A 25,111-nucleotide genomic window follows, 5' to 3' on the forward strand; every position below is an offset into this window, starting at 1 on the left:
AGCACTTTCTTTGCCCAGAGGCTAGCTTGCCACAAATGAAGACAGCTCTAAATGGAGTTTCTTTGGAGCTCATCATCTTCATCTTCTAAGTTTAATGAGGTACAGCTGGGATCTGATATATTTTGAAAGACGCTCAGACCGTGGAGGCCTTCGCTTCAATCCTGAGGACACCCACCACCCCACAAACACACGGGACTCAGTCTTGATGGAAAAACAACTTTGGGATACCAATGCACTGGGGCTTGACATGGTCCTCACGCAGGAGGGATGTGAAGAGCCCAGATCAGCAGAAATGTACAGCTTATATAAACATTTAAGGTTACACAGTTTCTTTAGCTCAGCTATTTTGGTACCAAGGATATCTGACTAGGCAGATGCTTCTCGTTCTGGAGTTTCTGGGACAAGGATGCAACCATATCAACGCAGCCATTTCAGTACCAAGGATGTCTGACTTGATATATGTTTTTCCGTCCTGGGGTTCCCAGGACAAGGACCAAGGATATCTGACTTGGCAGATGTTTCTCTCCTGGTGTTCCCAGGACAAAGCTATAGCTATGTCAGCAAAGTTATGTCAGTACCAAGGACATCTAACTTGATATATGTTTTTCATCCTGCAGCACAATCTAGAGTGGTCAGTCAGGTTCCCGGAGATGTTTCTAGCACTGTAATTGCTCTGCAGTAAATACGATCTATACCATCTCTTTTATGGTTGGGTACCTTCCTAGAGAGTGGGTGGAAATGTGCTTTCTGTACTTTCTGGTCTATTGTCTAACGTCTAGGGGCTAAGCATGTTTCAGCTTGAAAGATTCTCTTTCTTAAGAAATGGCTGTACTCCATCAATTCTTATCACCCTGTACAAAGCTTGGGCATATACCCAAAAGTTGCCCCAACATGTAACAAAGACACGTGATCCACTATGTACATAGCAGCCTTATTTATAAGAGCCAGAAGCTGGAAAGAACCCAGATGCCCTTCAACAGAAGAATGGATACAGAAAATGTGGGATATCTACACAATGGAATACTACTCAGCTATCAAAAACAATGACTTTATGAAATTCATAGGCAAATGGATGGAATTGGAAAATATCATCCTGAGTGAGGTAACCCACTCAAAGAAAAACACACATGGTATGCACTCATTGATAAGTGGATATTAACCCAAATGCTCGAATTACCCTAGATGCACAGAAGACAAGAAACTCAAGAAGGATGGCCAAAATGCGAATACTTCACTCCTTAAGAGGGGAAAAAGAATACCCTTGGCAGGCAAAGTTTAGAATAGAGACTGAAGGAACACCCATTCAGAGCCTGCCCCACATGTGGCCCATACATATACAGCCACCAAACTAGATAAGATGGATGAAGCAAAGAAGTTCAGGCTGACAGGAACCGGATGTATATCTCTTCTGGTAGACACAGCCATAGTATGGCAAATACATAGGAGAATGTCAGCAGGAAACCATTGAACTGAGAACGGGACCCCCACTGAAGGGATCAGAGAAAGGACTGGAAGAGGTTGAAGGGGCTCAAGACCCCATATGAACAACAATGCCAACCAACCATAGCTTCCAGGGACTAAGCCAGTACCCAAAGACTATAGGTGGACTGACCCTGGCCTCCAACCGCATAGGTCGCCATGAATAGCCTTGTTAGAGCACCAGTGGAAGGGGAAGCCCTTGGTTCTTCCAAGACTGAACCCCCAGTTAAAGTGATTGTTGGGGGAGCGGTAATGGCTGGGAGTTGGAGAGGGGATCACCCATATAGAAGGGAAGCAGGAGGAGTTAGGGGGATGTTGGCCCAGAAACCAGGAAAGGGAATGACAATTGAAATGTAAATAAGAAATACCAAAGTTAATAAAGATGGAAAGAAAAAAAAAAGAAATGGCTACACTAATATCAAACAGGTATCTTTAATTCAATATCAACAAAGTACTTAAATTAATAAAATTATGTTTAAATGCCATATTCCCTGAGTGTTTGGTACTTTTAAAGGACTTCTACTTATAGCCTATTTGAACAAAGAAACATCGTTAGGCCTTTTTATAAAGGCTTAACCTGTAGGATTGTAAGCATTATCTGGAATAGCCTTCATGCCATAATGCCAAACTAGCTACATAAATCGGACTAGATTTCTAGCTCCAGCCATGATTTCAAACTTGGTGAGAGAAATTCTACAAAATGTTAAAGTACTTCCTGTGGCTTTCCCCCAAAATATGGATGCGTCAGGTAGCACTTGGATTTCTCTCAAGGTTGGTGGCTTGAGTGCCAGTTGCCAAATAAATCTTACAAGGCATCTCAGCAATCTACCTGGATATGTCTTAGAAGCCTCTAGTCAAAGCCTTAGTCAAAGCCTCTAGTCTAAGCCAAGGCTTAGAAGCCTTAAGTCAAAGTTCTAAGGTAGATAAAACAGTAGGCAAGTTGACACGTTAGGGAAGCAATTGATAGTTGTACCCACCTGTAATACCTATAAAGTACGATGATAACCAGCATGGCAAGATAGCAGAATAGGTTCAATAAGTGACACTAACAGCTCGGTTTAAAACAACTGTTCTTTGATTAGACTTAAATGTATTTTCTTTACCATAGAATTGAACGTGGTTCTGGGTCTTTCATTTGGTTTCTCAAAAAAATGTTTTTCCTAAGTATGCTTTTAAAGTTCAAAATTTGGTATCTTGTTATTTCTCTTTAGGATCATCCGTGCAGGTCCTTTGACTTGTCCAAGTCACACATTTTCACTCCTCTCTGACAAGATAAATTCATGTTCCTAAGGTAATATGATATAAATGTTATATAAATATACAATTCCTTCTTTTTGGTTACTTTAGTTTTCTTCTTTCCACATCTGCAAGTAGCCTTAATTGACAATAGTCTAAAACATCAAAAGTTGAAATTTCTAGCAATAAGACCGCTTACCATATTGAGTTAATTGAAGAATATTTAACAGTGAGTGCCTTATGTCTGCAAGAATGATAATGATTCTATCACCTAGAATTTCCTTATAGTGTGTGCTGCCCCTCATCAAGTTATTTATGAAATATTATGGTACCAATGGCTTCCTTTGCTGATCTTTGGTCATACTCAATTACTCTTGTTTCATACAGCATATGTAAACAAATAAGATAATATTAAAACTGCATATGACCAAGGGGACATATATTAGAAATGCAGAATTCAAAGTATGTGTTTTTGAAAATCATATGATAGTAAACATAAGTGAGCGTAAGTATTCCATAATAATAATCAGATATCTAGTAAATTCTTTCAAAAGTAGCAACATACAAGATTAACACACAAAGTGAGTACTCCTTTGTAAAAATCACAAAATTACTGAAAAGTAAATCAATGAAAACCTGTCATTAACAGTAACTTTTAAAAGTATTAAGTTTCTTGGGAAAATTCTAACCGAGAAATAAAAGGCTTTTATGATTAAAAAAACAAAACCAAAAACAAAAGAAAAAATGAAAAAAATTCAACCCAAAACAAAACAAAATATCTTATAAATTGAACAGATATCACACAATGGAAAGATTCCCACATGTTCATGAATCAGAAAGATTTAAACAGTAAAAATTCTAGACCATCCTGTAGTAACATTTTGATTCTACCCTTTGAAATCTTGATAAAATTTATAACACTTTTGATGTTTTTAGGAGAAACAATATTGTAGAAGTGATTTTTTAAACCTTTCCTCCCAGTCTTCTGCCATGTTCCCTTGACCTCACCCATAAAGCCTCACCAACATCACTTACTAAACATTAACTGAACAAAGCAACACAAATGAACATGGAAAACTAAATGGCACCTGAAACCTAGACAAAGAAATATAGGCAATTGCATCGTAAACACGAGTATGCGATTTTATCTAAAACAAGTGTATTTTTTGGATGCAGGAGAAAGACGAAACTTGCTTTCTGACCGAAGCTGATAGTCTGTATATTATTGGTGTGAGACAGTTAATGCTTAGAGTTATTAATGAGCAGTATTTATGGTTCTTTGTTATTTTTTTGTTAACACATACTTTTCCCCCTCTTTTTCGAATGACTACAGGGTTATTTATCATTTCTGTCCTCTTGTGTATATGTACGTTATCTTCAGCCTGCTGTTTGCCTTTTATAGACCAAGATTGATGATGAGAAATGACTTAGTGGTGCTTAAACTATGTAATGTTTCTCCTCTTTTGTTGATATGAATGATGCTTTTGCTCAGTTATAAAGTCTAGGCTAGTATCTGTATTCTTTGAAAACATGGAGAATGTTGATGCAGGCCCACTATATTTTAGAATATCCATTGAAAACTCAGGTCTGATGTATTTAACGTTATGTGTGACTTTGTCTTTTTCATTCATAGCTTTTCGTATTTTTATTTCTATGTTCAGTTAGCCTTTGACTATTATGTGCCTACTTGATGTTTTCTATGCTTTTAGTACTTTAATACATATCTCTTTTTCATTTGGTGTGATAAATGCATAGGATATACAAGGTTAAAGAGAGTTCAGTTTCAAAAATGATTTCCCTTCTTTCTTATATGCAGAAAAACAGAAAGGCTATATATATACACATACCAAGCCACCAGTTTATTCTGATCCAACACCACCAAGAAAGAAATGCTTATTTGGTAAAAATCTTACAAGCATTTATGTCGACAGAAAGCTGCCTGCTCCAAATCTTGTGAGTATCATTTTGGCTTTCTATAGCACCTTTCTCCTCAGTAAGCTATTTAATCAAACTGAGGAATGTTTAGATAGCTCATCTATGAGAGTAAGATCATTTTAACACAGGAAAAAGTTCTACTGTATTTTGAATAATGTAATTGAAAGAAAAAGAGAAGAAATACCATTCCCATGTTTTGCACTGACTGCATCAAAGATTCAAACCCACCAGTATGTTGGAGGAAATAATTCTATGGAAGTGCCCCACTAATTACCCAACTGTAAAGTCTTGCAGCTTCTTTATGACTCCACATTTCTCTGGAATCTACCTTAATATCATTGCCTCTGAAATTACTCAATACTTAAAAATATCTGTAGGCTTTTCCTTTAAATGATCAATGAATTAGATGAACACACTGGTTTTTTTTATATATATTAACATCATTTATCCTAGTGGACTATATTTAAATGCCATATAATATGGCTTAATCTATTTTAAATGAGTTATTAAACGTCTTTGGAAACATATCTTTAGTATCCAACATCTCTTTTAGCACTATAGCTGTGATAGGAATTTATGCTGTTTGTGAACAAATTTATCCTGTCTGACACATGAGCATTACTGCCAAATTCTTAGGTGTTTTAGAGCAGAATTTTCTGGTAACCTTGTTTGTATTGGTGTAATCAATTTAAAGTGCAGTAAATCTATGCATGGTAGTCATGTTTACAGAGTAAATTATGGAAGAATGATAGAAATATGCTTGGGTTTTTAAATGTGAAAGCATCTGTAGACATAGTTGAAATTAAGAAGTCACAGAATAAGGATATAAGAGTCTCAGAAATATGGTGAAAAATATTTCTTCAAAACACAAAAGTTAGGATTCATAATACAGGCCAGGACAAACAGTAAGTAAAATAGTGAGTTGATCTCTGGAAGGGAAATGTCCCAATATTTACTTAAGATGCCAGGCTCGAGAAAGATATTGATAGAAATAAACACAAAGTAATACAGGACCATTCACCAAAATGCTTTGGGGAACAGAAGTCCAACAAAACCATGATATTACAAATTGGGGAAAAAATGGATTAGGGAAGAAAATGTATTTGGAAGCTAAAACAAAAAAAGTTCAATAACTACTTTATTTCTCTCAGTTATAGCTGCACATCCAAAACTGTCCTTGCTCAGGTTCACAATAAACGACATATTTGTGCTTCAGGTGTGGAGCTCTAATACTACATCCTTATCCCACACAGGATATGTTATCCATAATTGCAGGGAAAGGACGAGAATCAGATCACATATTCGAAATTCTACCTGAAAATTCACACTCAGAGAGAGGTTTGACAGTGAACAACTCATTGAATGGATGAAAGAATGCATGCTTATAATAGCATCTGTCTTGAAGTTAAAGAAGGTTTTCATGTCACCAACATTAAGCATCCCTCTAGAGATGCATATGTACTTTCTGTGCTTAAGATTACATGAGGATGACTGTTTTCAAGAACTATGGACACATGACCTCTTGATAAGAGGCATGACAGGTAAAAGTCTGACAAACCCAAATATTCATCGTAAAGACACAAGTGAAGAGCTTCTGTTGGAAGTTAACATCCTCATATAGCAGATGGAACTTGAGAACTGTCCAAAGCTACATCCCATTTCCCTTTGCAACTGCAAGAGTGGAAGAGACCGATTTCTGAGTTGTGCTGATTTGTCCAATACTAGGCTTGGTAATGAGAAAGCACAGTGCCTCCCTTTGTAGCCTCAAACTCCAGGCTCTCCTATCTCAGTTCCCCATGCATCAGGAGGGCACGTATGCGCTGCCACAGCGCTAGCAGGAACAGGAAGATCTCTGTGTTGTGTTATCTTCTTCATGGGCTGAGGCTGAGCCTGGAGTCTCCATGTCAGTAGAATCTTTCAAGGCTGTTCCTCTGCAGCTCAGAAACCTTTTTTTTAAATACAAACCAAGTTTATTTTGCCATTTAAGTAGTGTTCATATAGCACTACAGCTAGGTAAACAATGTGAATTAGTATACGTCATTTCAAAAGCCAGAGTCTGGTTATCCTTGTTGTTGTTTTTCTAAAGGGTTGTGAAAAAGATGCAGCCTATTCTAACAGGATACATATTTTTAATCATTTCACTTTGAGTTAATAAGGCTCACAAATGAGCAACACTCCCCATTGAGGAAAACAGAAAGCTATTGTCGACAAGGGACAGCTCACACACACAAGCAAAAAGAACTGTGAAAAAATAACTAACTGTTCCCATATTAAACCTTGACCACTGGGGAGATGCCTGGGGAGGTTCACTGTCAGAATATTCAAGCACTTGGGCACCCTCTAGAGGAACAACTTGAAAACCTTCCAAACTTCATTTGGAGAGATTCACTGTCAGATTATTCGAGCACTTGGGCACCCTCTAGAGGAACAACTTGAAAACCTTCAAAACTTCATTTGGAAATAAGAAAAATCTGATTTTACCTAAGCTATGAAATTTTAAGCTCAGAAGTACCACTTGGACATTTTTATTTGGAAACCTCTCCAGAAGGTGTCTTGCTCTAAAGCACCCATGAAATGGGCGCAGCCACTGTCTTTGCTACTGTTCCAGTCCTTTCTGTACAGCAACACAGGGACAATCATCTCCAGTTTCTGAACTGAAGTAAACTGTAAGCACTGCTACAATGTGAGACAGCTAGCTTTCCTCCAGTTCTTAGGGATAGCATTCTTAACATTTGAATGGCTGTAGCATCGCTCATCTTTGGCCCTTCTTCCTCCCTCCTTCCTGTCCTTCTATTTGTCTGTGCTAGACAAGGTTCTGCCATTAGACTGTCACCCCATATCTGAGTTTCTTTTCATAGGATTAAGTCACCAAATCATATAAAGTGACATCCCCTGAGATGACAGCTTGTTTCCATGTCACTTCCTTATGGCTGTTCTTTTGAGAAAGGCTCTCAATGCACAGCCCCAACTTAACACAACCTAGAGACCCTGACTCCCAGACCACATCGCTTTCATCTGAAATGAGATTAAAAGCTCAAGTTTCAACTTTTGTCCCCAGTCCTGGGAGCTTTCTCTCTTGAAGATGCTCTGATAATTTAGTGGGCCAGCGTTTATTTGAATCAGTTTGACTTTGGGTTGGTAAAAATTTTCACTGAGTTCATGGACTTCATTTCTTCCCTTTGAGTCTCTGAGAACCTGGTTCTTATTTTGTTCTTCTGGGCCCAAGAGTCCAGAGATTAGAAATATACCAAAGGTGAAGATTCTAGTAAGAAACCTTGTCCCATAAACTCAGTCCTTAAAGAGAACGAACGCTAAGGATGACTTAGAAGTAAAGGCAATGTATTTTTACACTCTGTTCATGGGGAGAATAAAAAATCAGTAAGATAGACAGAAAGAGGACACTAAAGACAACAGAGACCTGCCCATGAGACCTTACAGGTATCTGTTGGTTGGGGTTCTCTATGAGATTGTAGCCCCAACATCATCTCACGTGGATGTTCTACTAACATCATGCCTGGTTGAGTTTACAGTTGTTTAAGATCAGACATAGTACCAGTGTCGTAGTTAATGTTCTATTGCTATGAAGAGACACCGTGACCATGACAACTCTTACAGAGGAAAATTTTTAATTGAGACTGGCTTAACATTTTTAGGGGTCTAGTCTATTATTGTCATGTGGGGGTTGGAAGACAGGAAGCCATGGTACTAGAGAGATACCTGAGACTTCTACATTCCAATCAGCAGGCAGCAGGAAGGGAGCAAAGACATTGGGCCTAGCTTGACCATTGTTAGATTATCTTTTTGATCACCAAGAAACAAATAGATTAAGGTCTGTGGAGATTTCCAGGCAAATGTGGTGGTTAGGCCCTGTAATTCTAACAACCTGGAGACAGAGAATAAGTCAAGGTGAAGACCAATTTCAGCCCAGAGTGAGACCCTGTTTCAAAAAAAAAAAAAATCCACAAAGAAAAACAAAAAAAGAAGAGCCTGAAGAAATGTACCACACCTTAATTACATAACCTTCTGGATACCCTGAGAGATTACTGGGGTCAGGCTAGTTGGACAATAAATCTTAACAGTGAACAGCACTGATCAATCAATAGGCCTTGACTGTATATAAAGAGAAAGGGGCTGGAGCATAAGTATTCATTGCTGTCTGAGTTCTCAGAGAGGATAATATGTAGACAGCTGCTCAACCTACCATGGTGGACTGTGGCCTCCAATTGTTGGCCAACATACACCACTTCATTGAGTTGATTCTCAGGCATGTGATTTAGTAATGGGGAAGGAACTCATGTGGTAGGACATCTACAAATCCGTGTGAACAGGCAGGCATGTTAAAAATAGGGAAAGGGTCCAGAGGAAGCTTCATAAACAAGAAAATCTCCAAATTGCAGTCTTTAATTATACTGTATGTACAACACCAACATTAACATGTAAAATATATCCAGATTTCAAGGAGAGACATTCTAGTCATGGTGGCACATGTGTGTAATCCCGACACTGGGAAGATGAAGCAGGAGGATCTCTGTGAGTTTGGGTCAGACAGGACTACATAAGCTGGGAAGTGGAGTGGAGATCTATGATTGCAAGGAGTGTTGTAGTCTAGAAGCCAGGAGAGGCAATTTGAACAGATGGTAGGTTTACTTCACTGCCATAGCAACTAGGACTCTGCTTCATTGATTCTAGTCTTAGGGAAGAAGAAAAATAAGATCCTGCATATAGGTTCCACTTTTGAGCCAAGATTCTGGAGCCATGGCAGTTTGGGAATCTTTTAGGGAAGTACGATCTCAATCAATGATTCTCAGCCTCCCTAATCCTGTAACACTAATATATTTTCTCATGGCTTTGTGACTCTTAACCATTACTTCATTTTGCTTCGCTTCATAATTCAAATTTTTCTCCTGATTTGATTATAAAGAAAAATGGATGGAATATCTGATATGAAAAATATATGTGACCCCGTATTGATTATGACCCACAAGTTGAGAATCACTGGTCTAAACTGCTAATTTTAAACAACAATGTTTTTTCAAGTACTTTCTACAATGTACATTGACCACTCCATTATGGTTGGAAAGATGGTTTGCTGTTTAACAACACTGGATGTTTTCATACACAGAACACACATGGTTTTCAAAAATCTTCATTCATTCTAATACCAGGGCATTGAGTAGAGTCATGAGTGTGAATTTTCTCCTTATGTTCTAGATTGTTATAAGGGTGTGTCATCGATTCATAATACATTAGATATTAAATGTGTCCCCATGGTGTCAAGAAAGATGGTATGCTGCTTGATAACACTGGATGTTTTCACACACAGAATATACATGGTTTGCAACAATATTCATTCATTCTGTTACCAGGGATCCTGACATGTTCCTCTGGCTTCTGTAGGTAGCAGTCATACATCTAGTACACTGAAATTCATAAATAATTTGAAAAATGTTTTTTCCATATTTCTGTACAGAAAAGTAACTTGCAGAAAATATTTTATGTAATACTCTAGCTATATATTCTTACTTCTTCTGAATTCTCATTATACTGTGAGTTGGTCTACAAAACATTTAACCTACTTGTTCTTTGTAGTTAGATTTCTAACTTACATTATTTTCAAGATGGACTAACCTAAAATTCTCCTTTTTCTTTGTTTAGCCTTTTGCAACAGATCCCAGAACCAAACTGTATACTATTAAAACATCTCATATGTGTATTAGTAATAATAAAAGATTCTTCCATGAATAATTTAGACAGATACAGGTTATCTCTGTGCATAGCTCCACATGTACTGTGGGGTCAGACTTCGAGAGATTCATTATTTGGGAGTGACAAGTTAAGAAAGTTAAGAGGATCTGAAATTTGCCTTTGGGAACAAAAGTCTAATTATTATTCAGTAATTGGGAATACTTTACAAAGATGATTTCTCTAACAGGAAACCCTAGGATTGCATTCTTATGGAGTGGAGTAGAATATGTATTGATCTATTTCAGGAAGATTTGGGAAGGGAGATTTTTAATGTACTTTAAAGTAAGTTAATCATCTTCCTGATTGCTGCCGCCGTAGAGAGCTCGTGGGCAGCACCCTGCGAGCAAACTTGAGCCTTGGGACCACAGGTAAGACCAACTTTTCTGCTGCAAGTGACCTGCCTGGTGAACTCGGGTCAGACAGAGGCAGAATTCCTCTAGGACCAGGCACTCCCTGAGTTTACCAGGAGTCCCACACCCGCGCATCCCAGCCCGCAGCAGCTCTCTGCTCCCAGACCCCGTGGGAGAGAGACCTCACCACCTGGTCAGGTGGGCACACCTGAGGCTGCAGAGCGGAAGAGACCACCAACACTGCCCACCCCTGCCCACAACCCTGGCCCAAGAGGAAACTGTATACAGCCTCTGGGTTCCTGTGGGAGAGGGCCCAGGGGCGGCAGGACCCCTGCCTCTGAGACACCGCCAGAACCTGAAGGAAACAGACCGGATAAACAGTTCTCTGCACCCAAATCCCATGGGAGGGAGAGCTAAACCTTCAGAGAGGCAGACACGCCTGGGAAACCAGAAGAGACTGCACTCTGCATACATTACTGATTCCTGAGGAAAACACCAAACGCCATCTGGAACCCTGGTGCACTGAAGCTCCCGGAAGGGGCGGCGCACATCTTTCTGGTTGCTGCCGCCTCAGAGAGCTCGGGGGCAGCACCCCGCGAGCAAACTTGAGCCTTGGGACCACAGGTAAGACCAACTTTTCTGCTGCAAGTGACCTGCCTGGTGAGCTCAAGACACAGGCCCACAGGAACAGCTGAAGACCTGTAGAGAGGAAAAACTACACGCCCGAAAGCAGAACACTCTGTCCCCATAACAGGCTGAAAGAAAACAGGAAAACAGGTCTATAGCACTCCTGACACACAGGCTTATAGGACAGTCTAGCCACTGTCAGAAATAGCAGAACAAAGTAACACTAGAGATAATCTGATGGCGAGAGGCAAGCGCAGGAACCCAAGCAACAGAAACTAAGACTACATGGCACCATCGGAGCCCAAATCTCCCATCAAAACAAACATGGAATATCCAAACACACCAGAAAAGCAAGATCTAGTTTCAAAATCATATTTGATCATGATGCTGGAGGACCTCAAGAAAGACGTGAAGAACTCCCTTAGAGAACAAGTAGAAGCCCGCAGAGAGGAATCGCAAAAATCCCTGAAAGAATACCAGGAAATCATAAATAAACAAGTAGAAGCCAATAGAGAGGAGTCACAAAAATCCCTGAAAGAATTCCAGGAAAACACAATCAAACAGTTGAAGGAATTAAAAATGGAAATAGAAGCAATCAAGAAAGAATACATGGAAACAACCCTGGATATAGAAAACCAAAAGAAGAGACAAGGAGCTGTAGATACAAGCTTCACCAACAGAATACAGGAGATGGAAGAGAGAATCTCAGGAGCAGAAGATTCCATAGAAATCATTGACTCAACTGTCAAAGATAATGTAAAGCGGAAAAAGCTACTGGTCCAAAACATACAGGAAATCCAGGACTCAATGAGAAGATCAAACCTAAGGATAATAGGTATAGAAGAGAGTGAAGACGCCCAGCTCAAAGGACCAGTAAATATCTTCAAAAAATCATAGAAGAAAACTTCCCTAACCTAAAAAAAGAGATACCCATAGACATACAAGAAGCCTACAGAGCTCCAAATAGATTGGACCAGAAAAGAAACACCTCCCATGTCCCGCGCTTCGTCTCGCCAGCAGGAACGACGCCGCACACACAGGATCCTACTACAGAAAAGCTTTAATGCGTCTTGAGAGGGAGAGCATAAGCTTACAATGCGGAGACGGAGAGTGAGGAATAACCGTCCCTTATATAGGAAACTATCCTCGCCTAGGACGTGTCACTCTCTGACTGGTCGCTGCCAGTTATGCCAGATGATGTACCAAAACGTACGTGTCCCTTTGAGTAGGGAAGTTACCAGGCGCCTGCGTATTGCCCTTTTTACTAGGTGCGTTCTGCCGGATGCCGGTGCCATCTTGTAATGGAGTTTGTAAGGACAGCTCCTCACATATGTGAGGACAGCTCCTCGGACAGCTCCTCACATCTCCCCCTTTTCTGTTTTTTTAAGCAAACAGGACACCCAGATATAGGAGGGTGAAGACAGAGGTCATATCCTCGTACAAAGTTGGCGAACCTGTACAAGAGAGATACCCTTAGGCTGTTGTTGGGACCCAGGGCACTCCCGACCTGTCGCACTGCCATTTTTCGAGGGAGGGAAAACTGGGGCAGAAACCCTCATGTAATATGACATGCCTTCCAGGGAGCATATTTGGTAGAACTTCCCTGTGCGATGCTAAGCTCGTCACCCCTCATGGGCTGCTCAAGCCGGACACTCTAATCCTGTGCAATGAACCGAGGTTCTAGGAGTGCAAGAGCTGTCCAGCCGGCGACCTGTTGCTTGAGCATGGTCAACCAGATATCGGCTGACGCTCCTTGTTCAAGGGCTACAAGCGCCTGGGCGATCACTACTTTGTCCTTTCTTGTTTGAGATCTCAATTTGCAAAGCGACCAGAGGAGTAACACTAATCCACAGCAGAGGATCACTCCAAAAGGTCCCACTCCCACCCATTCCTTGAAATAAGAGACTGCTGAGGTGATCCGGGACGACCATCCCTCCATCAAAGACAGGTCCAGTCGGGTAGAATTTACTTGAATGATGGTCGCTCTCAGCTCCCGAAGTGTCTGTTCAAACTCCGAGGTCCAATTCTGTAACAGATGCTGTGAAAGACTCTTAGACAGATTAGCAGCTCGGGTAAATTTGTCATATTATATGGAGGTGACACAAAGGCCTGGGAGTTTTTGCTCACAGCCAAGCTGGGCCAGTTGCCATAGAATGTCTAATTGCTCTCGGACCAGATCTATACGTTGGTTGACAAGCATAACGCCTCCCTATGTCTGAGTATTGGCCGAGGCCTGTCTGTCCCGAGCCACAGAGATGGTGGCCGATAAATCGTTGATAGTTTGGGTTGTCTGTACTGAATTTGACAAGGCCAATGCCGAGGCAGTAACCGAGGCAGCGACTGCTGTTGTAGCAATAATGCCAGCAATAATTGCAGAAGTACCAAAATCTCTTTTTCCTCTAAATAAGGTCATGGTCCCCGGGGCATCAACAGGGATTGGGATAAAGCGAGGCATGCGGGTAACTACTGCGATATTTTATATGAGTAGCTGTCCAGACAGAGGCAGCAGGTTTGATGTTCCCCGTCCAGGAAAATGACAACCGTCCCTTTTCGCCCTTTCCTCTAAGTAGCATCGCCATGGGCGTAAGATCAGTGCAGCTACCATTAACCCAATGTAAGGCCACCACCATAGAGAACTGTGGCGTTAGCCACAATGTCCTCCTCACCAGTTCCCCATGTGGCCTCCCTTAACCAAGCAGAAGATTGATTATATAACATAATGCAAGGAAGATCAAAAGATGTTTTGTTGAATATGCCAAAACAAAGGCTGCCCTTAAGGGGAATAGTCCTATTTTCTTTTAGTCGTTCAACCTGTGGATCCTTAGGTAAATAGGCCAACCCTAAATCCCTGTTAGTGGTACATCACCGGCATCGGGAGTGGAAAGGTTGACATTATTCCCCATCATAGCTCGCCCTGCACCGTTGCTGGCATCCATGGAAGAAGAGTGAGGAGGTCCAGGAGTCCCAGTCCCTTCTTGATCACTTGCTGTGATGCTCCCAGTAAGTCGTCCTGGGATCCATATGGGATTTTCATTGTCCTGTGGAAAAACACAGACAGCTCCCCTGGATCTTATTAAAACAGGATCCGGGCCTTTCCATTCATTTGTTAATACATCCTTCCATTTGACTAATTCTTTTGTCCTCTTGGGCTCTGAGCAATGTCGCTCAGCCGCTGTTTGTCCAGCTTCATCAAGATTTAAAAAATTTAAGGTAAAAAGCGCCAGAGCAGTGGCCACTCGGGGTGTTGGGGGGAGTTCTATCATAATTCCCCTTCTTTGTTTTATTAAATATGATTTGAGCGTCCGATGAGCACGCTCTATGATTCCCTGTCCTTGAGGGTTGTAGGGCAGGCCCGTCAGGTGGGTAACCTGCATCTGATCACAAAACTGACGGAATTTTTGAGATGTGTAGGCGGGGCCATTGTCAGTTTTTACACATTTTGGCTTTCCCCAAGCACTCCATGCTTCAAGGCAGTGCTGAATGACATGTGTTCTTTTTTCTCCTGTAAGTGGGGTGGCATGTAGAATGCCAGATCATGTGTCTATAGATACATGCACATACTGTAATTTTCCAAAAGTAGAATTATGAGAAACATCCATTTGCCAGATTTGCAATGGCTGTATTCCTCTCGGGTTGACCCCGATGTGAGGAACTGGGAGGAACTGGCAGCACTGTTGGCATTGGGTGACTATATCACGTGCCTCTTTTCTAGTTATAGAGAAGAGGTGGCATAAAGTTTCTGAGGTGACATGGAAATTGCCATGAAAGGCTTTAGCGGCCTCTAAAGGAGAGGCCAGGGCCACAGCTATCATTTTTGTGGCTTTGTCAGCCAAATCATTCTCTGAACTCATTGGGCCAGGGAGTCCAGAATGGGCCCGTATATGAGTAATGTATACAGGGAATCTTCTATTTAATAGGATAATTTGGATTTTTCGGAAAATATCTGCCACCTTACTAGTGGTTTTAATTATACCGGCGGTTTCAAGAATACTAACAGCACTAGCTCGGCCTCCTCCTCTGAGTCTAAGGTTTTATTTTCAGAGCTTTCAGAACTGTCGAGGTTCAGCGCTTCTAGCTCTTTCACAGGGTATAGGCTGGCTCCCCCTCCTGGTTTATGTGTAGAGGAGGAAGTGCTGGAATCTGAAAATTTCAACGCTCCCTTGTCTGCGGACTTACCGGGAGGGCACTTTTTCTTTCTTAGGACGTCTTTTTTCTTGCGCGCGCCCAACCTCTCACTACGTTCGGTTTCTGACAGACTTTCCCGGACTACCTCGAGAGTGGCCTGTCCTTCTACTACTGCTGCCTTACACGTTTCATCCTTTAAACAATTCTTAACCAGCTTCCATATAGCTTTGGTACCTAGGCGCAGATCCTCTTCCGCCAATTTTCTGTCAAGGTCTTTTCCAAGTTTGTTCCATGAGGCAATCGTAAACGAGCCTGAACAGGCAAACCAAGGCGCCACCCTCTCCACCTCCTTCACAAAGTTTTTAAGTGTTCCTCCTCCAATTTTGATGTTCCTCTGCTTTAACACTGTTTCCAAGGCCGTGACCACAGACTGTGAGGATCCCAAGATGGGCCAGGAACGCCGGCGGCTTATCTACGTCCATCTGACAAGGCGTGAGGTGAAAGGGTAGAGACGGACATGCTGCTCTCTTATGTACGGGAGTCTTACATGCGCCTCCCCGGATGGTGCCGCTTATCTACGTCGGCCTTATCGCGTCCTTGTTCCTCAACACTCAAAATCGAAGGTAAAAGGGAGCTGCGCGAAGCTCACTTATATACGAGAGACTGAGACGCGCCTACAGCTGCTGTGATCGTCCTTTTAACAACGAAAACGGTGAGAACAGAACATAGAGAGTAGGGTGGCTCCCAGGAGTATAGTATTTCTATAGCCTCAACAAATCCTTCCCAAGGCGGTGACAACCCCAGACCAAAGTCCAAGAGAGGGCTGCCTCTCCGAACATATCTACCTGCATTTCTGAATCCTCCTTGTCGCCAAGGGATCTCCGAAGGTGCTGACGATGGTGAGGTCTTTCCCGGGTTTTCGGCACCAGATGTCCCGCGCTTCGTCTCACCAGCAGGAACGACGCGGCACACACAGGATCCTACTACAGAAAAGCTTTAATGCGTCTTGAGAGGGAGAGCATAAGCTTACAATGCGGAGACGGAGGGTGAGGAATAACCGTCCCTTATATAGGAAACTATCCTCGCCTAGGACGTGTCACTCTCTGACTGGTCGCTGCCAATTATGCCAGATGACATACCAAAACGTACGTGTCCCTTTGAGTAGGGAAGTTACCAGGTGCCTGCGTATTGCCCTTTTTACAAGGTGCGTTCTGCCGGATGCCAGTGCCATCTTGTAATGGAGTTTGTAAGGACAGCTTCTCACATATGTGAGGACAGCTCCTCGGACAGCTCCTCACATCTCTGTGAGGACAGCTCCTCGGACAGCTCCTCACACTCCCATCACATAATAGTCAAAACACCAAACGCACAAAATAAAGAAAGAATATTAAAAGCAGTAAGGGAAAAAGGTCAAGTAGCATAAAAAGACAGACCTATCGCAATCACACCAGACTTCTCGCCAGAAACTATGAAAACCAGAAGATCCTGGACAGATGTCATACAGACCCTAAGAGAACACAAATGCCAGCCCAGGTTACTGTATCCTGCAAAACTCTCAGTCAACATAGATGGAGAACCCAAGATATTCCATGACAAAACCAAATTTACACAATATCTTTCTACAAATCCAGCACTACAAAGGATAATAAATGGTACAGCCCAACATAAGGAGGCAAGCTATACCCTAGAAGAAGCAAGAAACTAATCATCTTGGCAACAAAACAATGAGAAGAAAAGCACACAAACATAACCTCACATCCAAATATGAATATAACAGGAAGCAATAATCACTATTCCTTAATATCTCTCAACATCAACGGCCTCAACTCCCTAATGAAAAGACATAGATTAACAAACTGGATACGCAACGAGGACCGTGCATTCTGTTGCCTACAGGAAACACACCTCAGAGACAAGACAGACACTACCTCAGAGTGAAAGGCTGAAAAACAATTTTCCAAGCAAATGGTCAGAAGAAGCAAGCTGGAGTAGCCATTCTAATATCAGATAAAATCAATTTTCAACTAAAAGTCATCAAAAAAGATAAGGAAGGACACTTCATATTCATCAAAGGAAAAATCCACTAAGATGAACTCTCAATCCTAAATATCTATGCCCCAAATACAAGGGCACCTACACACGTAAAAGAAACCTTACTAAAGCTCAAAACACACATTGCACCTCATACAATAATAGTGGGAGATGTCAACACCCCAGTCTCATCAATGGACAGATCATGGAAACAGAAATTAAACAGAGACGTAGACAGACTAAGAGAAGTAATGAGCCAAATGGACTTAACGGATATTTATAGAACATTCTATCCTAAAGCAAAAGGATATACCTTCTTCTCAGCTCCTCATGGTACTTTCTCCAAAATTGACCATATAATTGATCAAAAAACGGGCCTCAACAGGTACAGAAAGATAGAAATAATCCCATGCGTACTATCGGACCACCACGGCCTAAAACTGGTCTTCAATAACAATAAGGGAAGAATGCCCACATATACGTGGAAATTGAACAATGCTCTACTCAATGATAACCTGGTCAAGGAAGATATAAAGAAAGAAATTAAAGATTTTTTAGAATTTAATGAAAATGAAAGTACAACATACCCAAACTTATGGGACACAATGAAAGCTGTGCTAAGAGGAAAATTCATAGCGCTGAGTGCCTGCAGAAAGAAACAGGAAAGAGCATATGTCAGCAGCTTGACAGCACACCTAAAATATCTAGAACAAAAAGAAGCAAATACACCCAGGAGGAGTAGAAGGCAGGAAATAATCAAACTCACAGCTGAAATCAACCAAGTAGAAACAAAAAGGACCATAGAAAGAATCAACAGAACCAAAAGTTGGTTCTTTGAGAAAATCAACAAGATAGAAAAACCCTTAGCCAGACTAACGAGAGGACACAGAGAGTGTGTCCAAATTAATAAAATCAGAAATGAAAAGGGAGACATAACTACAGATTCTGAGGAAATTCAAAAAATTATCAGATCCTACTATTAAAGCCTATATTCAACAAAACTTGAAAATCTTCAGGAAATGGACAATTTCCTAGACAGATACCAGGAACCGAAGTTAAATCAGGAACAGATAAACCAGTTAAACAACCCCATAACTCCTAAGGAAATAGAAGCAGTCATTAAAGGTCTCCCAACCAAAAAGAGCCCAGGTCCAGACGGGTTTAGTGAAGAACTCTATCAGACCTTCTTAGAATACCTCATACCAATATTATCCAAACTATTCCAGAAAATTGAAACAGATGGAGCACTACAGAATTCCTTCTATGAAGCCACAATTACCCTTATACCTAAACCACACAAAGACACAACAAAGAAAGAGAACTTCAGACCAATTTCCCTTATGAATATCGACGCAAAAATACTCAATAAAATTCTGGCAAACCGAATCCAAGAGCACATCAAAACAATCATCCACCATGATCAAGTAGGCTTCATCCCAGGCATGCAGGGATGGTTTAACATACGGAAAACCATTAATGTGATCCATTATATAAACAAACTGAAAGAACAAAACCTACATGATCATTTCATTAGATGCTGAGAAAGCATTTGACAAAATTCAACACCCCTTCATGATAAAAGTCCTGGAAAGAATAGGAATTCAAGGCCCATACCTAAACATAGTAAAAGCCATATACAGCAAACCAGTTGCTAACATTAAACTAAATGGAGAGAAACTTGAAGCAATCCTACTAAAATCAGGGACTAGACAAGGCTGCCCACTCTCTCCCTACTTATTCAATATAGTTCTTGAAGTTCTAGCCAGAGCAATCAGACAACAAAAGGAGGTCAAGGGGATACAGATCGGAAAAGAAGAAGTCAAAATATCACTATTTAGAGATGATATCATAGTATATTTAAGTGATCCCAAAAGTTCCACCAGAGAACTACTAAAGCTGATAAACAACTTCAGCAAAGTGGCTGGGTATAAAATTAACTCAAAGAAATCAGTAGCCTTCCTCTACACAAAAGAGAAACAATCCAAGAAAGAAATTAGAGAAATGACACCTTTCATAATAGACGCAAATAATATAAAGTACCTCGGTGTGACTTTAACCAAGCAAGTAAAAGATTTGTACAATAAGAACTTCAAGACTCTGAAGAAAGAAATTGAAGAAGTCCTCAGAAGATGGAAAGAACTCCCATGCTCATGGATTGGCAGGATTAATATAGTAAAAATGGCCATTTTACCAAAAGCGATCTACAGATTCAATGCAATCCTCATCAAAATACCAATCCAATTCTTCAAAGAGTTAGACAGAACAATTTGCAAATTCATCTGGAATAACAAAAAACCCAGAATAGCTAAAACTATCCTCAACAATAAAAGGACTTCAGGGGAAATCACTATCCCTGAACTCAAGCAGCATTACAGAGCAATAGTGATAAAAACTGCATGGTATTGGTAGAGAGACAGACAGATAGACCAATGGAATAGAATTGAAGACCCAGAAATGAACCCACACACCTATGGTCACTTGATTTTTGACAAAGGAGCCAAAACTATCCAATGGAAAAAAGATAGCATTTTCAGCAAATGGTGCTGGTTCAACTGGAGGTCAACATGTAGAAGAATGCAGATTGATCCATGCTTATCACCCTCTACAAAGCTTAAGTCCAAGTGGACCAAGGACCTCCACAACAAACCAGACACACTCAAACTAATAGAAGAAAAACTAGGGAAGCATCTGGAACACATGGGCACTGGAAAAAATTTCCTGAACAAAACACCAATGGCTTATGCTCTAAGATCAAGAATCGACAAATGGGATCTCATAAAAATGCAAAGCTTCTGTAAGGCAAAGGACACTGTGGTTAGGACAAAACGGCAACCAACAGATTGGGAAAAGATCTTTACCAATCTTACAACAGATAGAGGCCTTATATCCAAAATATACAAAGAACTCAAGAAGTTAGACCGCAGGGAAACAAATAACCCTATTAAAAAATGGGGTTCAGAGCTAAACAAAGAATTCACAGCTGAGGAATGCCGAATGGCTGAGAAACACCTAAAGAAATGTTCAACATCTTTAGTCATAAGGGAAATGCAAATCAAAACAACCCTGAGATTTCACCTCACGCCAGTGAGAATGGCTAAGGTCAAAAACTCAGGTGACAGCAAATGCTGGCGAGGATGCGGAGAAAGAGGAACACTCGTCCATTGTTGGTGGGGTTGCAGACTGGTCCAACCATTCTGGAAGTCAGTCTGGAGGTTCTTCAGAAAATTGGACATTGAACTGCCTGAGGATCCAGCTATACCTCTCTTGGTCATATACCCAAAAGATGCCCCAAAATATAAAAAAGACACGTGCTCCACTATGTTCATCGAAGCCTTATTTATAATAGCCAGAAGTTGGAAAGAACCCAGATGCCCTTCAACAGAGGAATGGATACAGAAAATGTGGTACATCTACACAATGGAATATAACTCAGCTATCAAAAACAATGACTTTATGAAATTCGTAGGCAAATGGTTGGAACTGGAAAATATCATCCTGCGTGAGCTAACCCAGTCACAGAAAGACAAACATGGTATGCACTCATTGATAAGTGGCTATTAGCCCAAATGCTTGAATTACCCTAGATGCCTAGAACAAATGAACTCAAGACGGATGATCAAAATGTGAATGCTTCACTCCTTCTTTAAAAGGGGAACAAGAATACCCTTGGCAGGTAATAGAGAGGCAAAGATTAAAACAGAGACTGAAGGAACACCCTATATAGCCTGCCCCACATGTGGCCCATACATATACAGCCGCCCAATTAGACAAGATGGATGAAGCAAATAAGTGCAGACCAACAGGAGCCGGATGTAGATCGCTCCTGAGAGACACAGCCAGAATACAGCAAATACAGAGGTGAATGCCAGCAGCAAACCACTGAACTGAGAATAGGACCCCCGTTGAAGGAATCAGAGAAAGAACTGGAAGTGCTTGAAGGGGCTCAAGACCCCTTATGAACAACAATGCCAAGCAACCAGAGCTTCCAGGGACTAAGCCACTACCTAAAGACTATACCTGGACTGACCCTGGACTCTGACCTCATAGGTAGCAATGAAAATCCTAGTAAGAGCACCAGTGGAAGGGGAAGCCCTGGGTCCTGCTAAGACTCAACCCTCAGTGAACTAGACTGTTGGGGGGAGGGCGGCAATGGGGGGAGGGTTGGGAGGGGAACACCCATAAGGAAGGGGAGGGGGGAGGGGGATGTTTGCCCGGAAACCTGGAAAGGGAATAACACTCGAAATGTATATAAGAAATACTCAAGTTAATAAAAAAAAAACTCAATTACATCTGAGTCAAAAAAAAAAATAAAGTAAGTTAATCATTTCTTTCTACTGTTCTTTCCTTCTTTCTTCTTAGATATTGATTTAGATATTGATGTTTTAGCCAACAATAATCTGTACATATAATGGTAATCCAAGAAGACTAGAGTGAAATTTTAAAAGATTTGGATTCCCTAGGTTTTGTTTGTTTTTTCCATTGTAGCCCTATTTTTGGAGTATAGCATAATTGTGTTTCACAGTGGTGAGACCATGATATTACTAAATATTCACATCATGTGAATTGCTGGTCATATTAAAGCACATTGCATATATATATATATATATATATATATATATATATGTGTGTGTGTGTGTGTGTTTGTATACATATATGTGTGTTTGTGAGTGTGTGTATGAGTGTGTGTTTGCATGTGTACATATACGTATAAGTGGACTTGCACATGTGCATGTATTTGTAATGTATATGTATATAAATATGTAATTATGAATAATTGGTGTATATTATTTTGTATGCTTTCCATTATTTTAGCACTAACCTATTTCAGGTACAGTTTTGTGATCCTCAGGTATCCTGTAGCTGTTAATTTTATTATAAACACATATACATCAATATTCTTCACTCATTTATTTACTTTATATCCTGATTGTAGTCCCTTCCTCCAAGTCCCACCTTTACAACCTGTTTTTCCCTCCATTCTTCTTTACCTCAGTAGTGTAGACCTTCCATTGACACCAGCCCACTCTCATACATCAGTTCACAAAAGGAATAAGTGACTCACCTTCCATTGAAGCCATACAAAGCAGCCCAGATAAAAGAAAGCAATCCAGTTATAGATTACAGAGTCAGAGCCAGTCTGCATACTGGCTAGGGGACATATCTGTCTGTGTGTGAGTGTGTGTATGAGTGTGAGTTTGCTTGTATACATACAACTGGTAGGGGACATAACTGAAGATCAAGCTGCATATCTACTACATATATATAGGGGCCCTAGATCCTGCTGCTGGAGCATATGATGGGGGAGATCCTGCAGATTCAAAGCTGAAGGATCACAATGATTAAAGACTACAGCAAGATACCAGGATATAGAGGGAGAGGCATCTCCAGGACGTTCCAGTATTGAGAGTATAGAAAAATACAGAGAGCTTAAACCAGACTTACTTCACTATACATTTGCAAGAAAATCTGTAGAGGGTATAATGTGTGACCACTTATGGCACAACACATCTCACACACTGTATTTTTAATTTTTTTAATTTTAGTTTAATTTTTCTAAATTAAATTTAAATTTTTATTTAATTTTAACTTTTGAAATTTAGTGAGGGGGGATTGTTTCCAAAGGATATATGGAAGGATTGAAAAATGAAATGAGAGTTACTTGGTAGCATGATTAGAAATTTCAGAGAATTAATAAAGGACACATATTTTGAAAAGGATAAAATATAAAGAAAATGTAAATATGACAGAAAGCAAGGTACATGTTAACTTATACCTTGTTATTAGGTCCACAGGAAAGAAGATATCATGATGTTACTCACAATGGAGGATGATAGCCCAAGGGATAGCTTGAATAAAATTCTTGCTCAGGACTGTACTTGGCTTGAACTAGAAACGTAGCTTTTTTAGTTAATTTCTAATTACCAAGGTACTGGAAACCTAAAATCCAAGACTATATCAAACTGCATGTTTATTCCAAATGAAACAATTAAATGTATTTTTCACTCTTAATAACTAGTAAAGATTCTTCCTTTATGGACAGTTCTTTTCAAATATTCTTTTGTATGGTCAGGTATGAAAACAAAGAAGCAAAACTATCCTGTACAATCTGCATATAAAATAAGACTATCCTGTGCAGGACTGCTCAAAAATAAACTTAGGTGCATGCTGAGAAGAAACATATATGATGAATAGAGTTTGCCTAACCTAAGTCATCATCTCAGAAGAAAAGTAACTTACCAGTGTTGTTCAATTTAGGAAATGTCATAATTTTCTATAGTTGCTGTGACAAAACACTGATGAAAAGCAACTAATGGAAGACAGGTTACACTCCACAATATACATGCAGTTACCAGTTAAATACTGAGAAATGTCAGAGCCAAAAATGAAACAGGAAGGCAAGAACTGAAGCAGAAGCCTAGTAGGAGCACTGCCTTGTATCTCATATCTTTCTTTTTCTGACTAATAACTCAAGGGTGGCACCATCCTGGAGATCTGGACCCTACAAATTCCAAGGTTAATCAGGACAATATCCCTTAGGCTTCACTTTATAATAGGTCCATCTGATGGAGGCATTTTCTCAATTAAGTCTCCCTCTTGTCACCAACTTCTCACAGTCACATTTCTATTGCCTTAATAAATCATCAGGATTTAAAAGATCAACAAAAGAGTGCACATGGGGGAACCATGGCTCCAGCTGGATATGTAGCAGAGGATTGTCTTATTTGGCATCACTAGGAGGGGAGCTGCTTAGTCCTGAGGGGCTTGATGGCCTAGAGTAAGGGAATGCTAGGTTGTTGACGCAGGAGTGTGTGGTCAAGTGAGAGAAAACTGCAATAGAGGCAGGGGAGGAGATATAGGATTTGTGGAAGAGAACTGTGAAGGGGGATAAGGTTTGAAATGTAAATGAATGAAATAAACAATAAAAAATAAAACTACATGACCAGGGAAACTTATTGAAGTAGGTGGTTATTTGGGACCTACAAATGCTGAGCGAGTATAGCACTTCAGTGTCATGACAGAGGAGCAGGACTGCAGAAAAGAAGAAAAAACAAACAGGAAGCTGAGACCTGATGGTTCTTATCTTGGGAAGCAAAAATGTAGCAGAGAAAGTACATTGAAAATGGGCACCTACCTTTTGTAACTACAAATTCTAAGCAGTGGCACTCTTCACCAGGCAGACCAAGGCACCAGAAAATTGTCAATGAGAGGGTATTGCGATGCCTGGAACTAGAGAGGCATCCCATTCAAAACATCACAATAAACAGCTACCCCCACCCACACACAAAAGAGTAACACACAGCAGTCATTAATTTGGTACACTCACAGTTTTTTTGCAGCATATCAGTTCTGAAATGTTGCTTTGGTTAAGTAGTTCTTCAGTTCTTTGCACTATGCATGAAATTTTAACAAGTTATATAAAGATGCAAAAGACTTAGAGTCTCCATTTCGAGACTTCATTGCATGGGTTCCTATTTGTAATCTTCCTCCTAGTATTTCTTTTCATTTTTAAATTTATTTTGTAAGCTATGTGAAATGACAATCTTGTTTTTGCCTTGTGGTGTTACAGATGTCTCTTATACAAA

This window comes from Rattus norvegicus, chromosome 1 (assembly GCF_036323735.1).
Source record: "Rattus norvegicus strain BN/NHsdMcwi chromosome 1, GRCr8, whole genome shotgun sequence".
NCBI lineage: Eukaryota > Metazoa > Chordata > Mammalia > Rodentia > Muridae > Rattus > Rattus norvegicus.